The sequence below is a fragment of the Choloepus didactylus genome, chromosome 4 (genome assembly GCF_015220235.1).
Source record: "Choloepus didactylus isolate mChoDid1 chromosome 4, mChoDid1.pri, whole genome shotgun sequence".
Taxonomy (NCBI): domain Eukaryota; kingdom Metazoa; phylum Chordata; class Mammalia; order Pilosa; family Megalonychidae; genus Choloepus; species Choloepus didactylus.
The window spans coordinates 13,538,281-13,541,864 of NC_051310.1; the positions used below are offsets into that span (position 1 = coordinate 13,538,281).

Consider the following 3,584-nt stretch of genomic DNA (forward strand, 5'->3'; position numbering starts at 1 on the left):
ATCTCCAAATCATGAACAACTCCAAAGGCAAACCAACCAACAGTGCATATATTTGCTGTTTTTCCTTCTGCAAGTATACAGGTTCTTGTGAAGGCAAAAAAGTTCAGCTTGCTGGGCTGATGAAGAATTAGGTAAGGAATTTGTTTCTTATACCTCATGGTTAGAGGTAATAACATATTTGACAGGATAGATCCCTGAGTTATTTCTGTTGTTGTTTAACTTTTTATTTCATAATCATAAACTGAAACTCTGCAATCCAGCTAGACTTGGAAAGAGGAGGATAATGTAGGACCCAAAGAACTGCAGCAAGAGCACAATGATAGGATACTGTGAGCAGACCAGGGGAGATGGGACGTTCTTCTGAGCTACAGAAGGAATGCTCTGGGGGTTAAGACAAAACACAAATCAAATTTGTCCACAGTTGGCAATGGTGATCTTCTTGATGGAATGACCCAAAGCGCTCCATGGCTTCCACAATATTCATGCCCTCTTTCACCTTGCCAAAGACCATGTGCGTGCCATCCAACCACTCTGTCTTAGCAGTGCAGATGAAAAACTGCGAACATTTGTGTTTGTTCCAGCATTAGCCATGGACAAGATGCCAGGACCTGTATGCTTCAGGACAAAGTTCTCATCATCAAACTTCTGCCCGTAGATGGACTTGCCACCAGTGCCGCTATGGCCTGTGAAGTCACCACCCTGATACATAACCCAGGAGTAATTCTTTGAAAGCAGGAACCCTTATAACCAAATCCTTTCTCCCCAGTGCTCAGAGCACAAAAGTTTTCTGCTGTATTTGGAACTTTATCTGCAAACAGCTCAAAGCAGACATGGCCCATGGGCTCAACGATGGCAGCGATGTCAAACAACACGGTGACGTTGACCATGGCGGTGAGTGCAAGAGTGCAGCTGCTGGCGGTGGTGTCTGCAAGGCAGCCCTGAGTTATTTTTAAAGTGAGAACTATCTGTACACCAGAAAACATCTGCATTATCAACCAGGGTTTCTTGTAAATTTATTCAATGGGTTAATATTTGGTAAGTTAAAGCTATACAGTCATGAAGTTTCCTCAGAAATATAGGAAGTTGTTCTGGTTTGCTAAAGCTGCCATTTTGCAAAATACCAGAATTGGATTGGCTTTTATAAAGGGGATTTATTAGGTCACAAATTTGCAGTTCTCAGGCCATAAAAGTGTCCAAACTAAGGCATCAACAAGAGGACACCTTCACTGAAGAAAGGCTGATGGCATCTGGAAGGCAGTGGGAAGGCACGTGGCTGGTGTCTGTTGGTCCTTTGTTTATAGGTTCTGGTTCCAAAATGACTTTCTCCAAAATGTCTCTGGGCTTCTGTCTCTCTTAGCTTCTCTCTCTCAGCCTCTGTGCATCCTTGCTTGTTCTCCCAGGGTATTTCTCTCTAAGCATCTAGGGGTCCTCTCTTAGCTTCTCCAGGGCAAACTCTGGGCTTCATCTCTTAGTTTAGGATCTCCAAACACCTTTCTCTCTGCATCTCCAAGTGTCTGGGTCTGTGTCGGCTCTTAGCCTCTCCTGGGGGCAAACTCTGGATTACATACTTAGCTTCTCTCCAGTATGTCTCTGTCAGCTTCTCTGAGCTCCTTTTCTCCTTGAGCTCTCTTAAAGGACTCCAGTGATCTAATTAAGACCCACCTGGAATGGGCAGGGTCACACCTCCATGGAAATGATCTAATCAAAAGGTCTCATCCACAGTTGGGTGGGTCACATCTCCATAGAAACAATCAAATGTCAAATGCCCCACCTTAATCAAAAGACTAATAAGTCTGCTCCCACAAGATTGCATTAAAGAACGTGGCTTTTCTGGGGGACATAATAGATTTAAACCAGCACAGAAGTAAAGAAGCAGGATTAAAGTTGTGATATTGAACAAAAGAGACACCGGGAAGGGAAAGTAAGAGAATTTCATAAGTAGTTAATCTGTTGATAGAGAGGGCTTCAACGGAGTAAGGGACATATATGGTTAAGGGAGATCCCATAATTAATTCTTGAATTCATTCTAAATTTTTGCCATTGCCACAATGGAGGGGCCCCTTAGCTACAGTATCCAATAGCTGGTTATAATATCCTAGAGGTCTATGGTGGTCTCTATGCTTTCTGTAATGAAACCCGAGGATTCCCCTTCTCATCCATGGAAAAGGAGGTGTCTCAGAGCAGGAGTGCCCACAAACTATGCTTTATTTCCTTGAAGGAATTTTGACTAGTTTCAACCCAAATAAGGGGTTCAACGTGTTTAGCTTTAGACAAGGCATATAAAGTTGGTGCCTTCCAAGAAAAAAAATTATCTAATTTCTACAATATCCTTCAAGTCCTAAAAATAATTGACCAATAAAATTTACTGAATAATTAAGCCCCATAGTGGCCCATTTTAGTTGTTTACAATTTAAAGTGGGACTTAGTTCTTCTGAAGGACCATTAACAAAAGTAGAATTAACCAGGATAGAGGTTTTGTAGATAATATCATCAAGACCTAAGAATTGTTTAAAGTTTTTTTGAACCTGTTATAATATTTACATATGGGCTTATTGAGTATCTATCTGAGTGAAGTTGCTGGATTTTTCTCCAGTCAATAATTTGGGGAAAATTTTCAAGTATGACCTTATGAAGTTCCTTAGCTAATTTAAATGCTTCAGTATGTCAGTAGTTCTTCATCTGGAAAACTCATGTAAGGGATTTTTCAAATTACTTTTGTCTACCCAGACTTTGGCATGACCTTCACCAGCAGTCATATGAATTAATTGGTAAAGGTCTGAGTATCCAGACTTATAAGTCTTAATGATAAGATTGAATTATTTTTGCAAAACCAACTGGGTCTTCATTAGAATTTGGGAAATCTTAACACCATAGAGGGGGAGTAAAGCTAAGTTAGGACACAGAGGCGGAGAGCAGGAGGGGTTTAAAGGAGGGTTAAAACAGAGTCAGGAGTTCTGGATCATTTTACAAGTTTGATAATGCACGTAGGCAAGTCTTTGTTAGTCTTTATTAACTTAGTATTTGTATCCTGCAGAGAGGCAATTTTAGAATTAGTTATACATTTGGAAGCTTCCAAGTACCAATTAAAATAAGTATCCCATTCAGGTTGCTTAGTTTTCAAGCCTCTATTTTCTAGTTGAACAAGCAAGTTAGGTATATTAAAATGTCCTCATTGTGGCTATTGTAATTCAAGATCTTCCCTAGTGCACCACGTCCAGCAGGATTAGAATTTACGTGAGGCAGGACCATAATTTTTGTACATGAAACTAGCTGATGTGCTAGATGGTGGTACACCATTAGAGTTCTTACAGAATCCATTCTTTTAGTTAGTTCTGATTGTGAGCAATCCTAAATCTAAACCTGAGAGGAATTGTCAGGGTTTGGGGCATGTGTGATGTTTTACGGTGTGCCGTTCATGGGACTGTTTTACATGGAGGACAGCTTGTCTCTAGTTGTCCGACCCACAACCAGGTGCCCTTATTTGCATGGAAATTGCCTTGAGGGTGGTGGGCAACCTTTGTCAATCTAGCCCATTGTGACGACTTTATCCTTTCATGGAGTCTAGTTCTTCGGAAGACAAGGCT

The 3,584-nt window shown here is 40.9% G+C and overlaps 1 pseudogene; it reads right to left on the bottom strand.

Moving 5' to 3' along the window:
- Window positions 1–405: 405 nt before the first annotated feature.
- On the bottom strand, window positions 406–887 carry LOC119531117 (annotated as a pseudogene).
- Window positions 888–3,584: the final 2,697 nt, after the last annotated feature.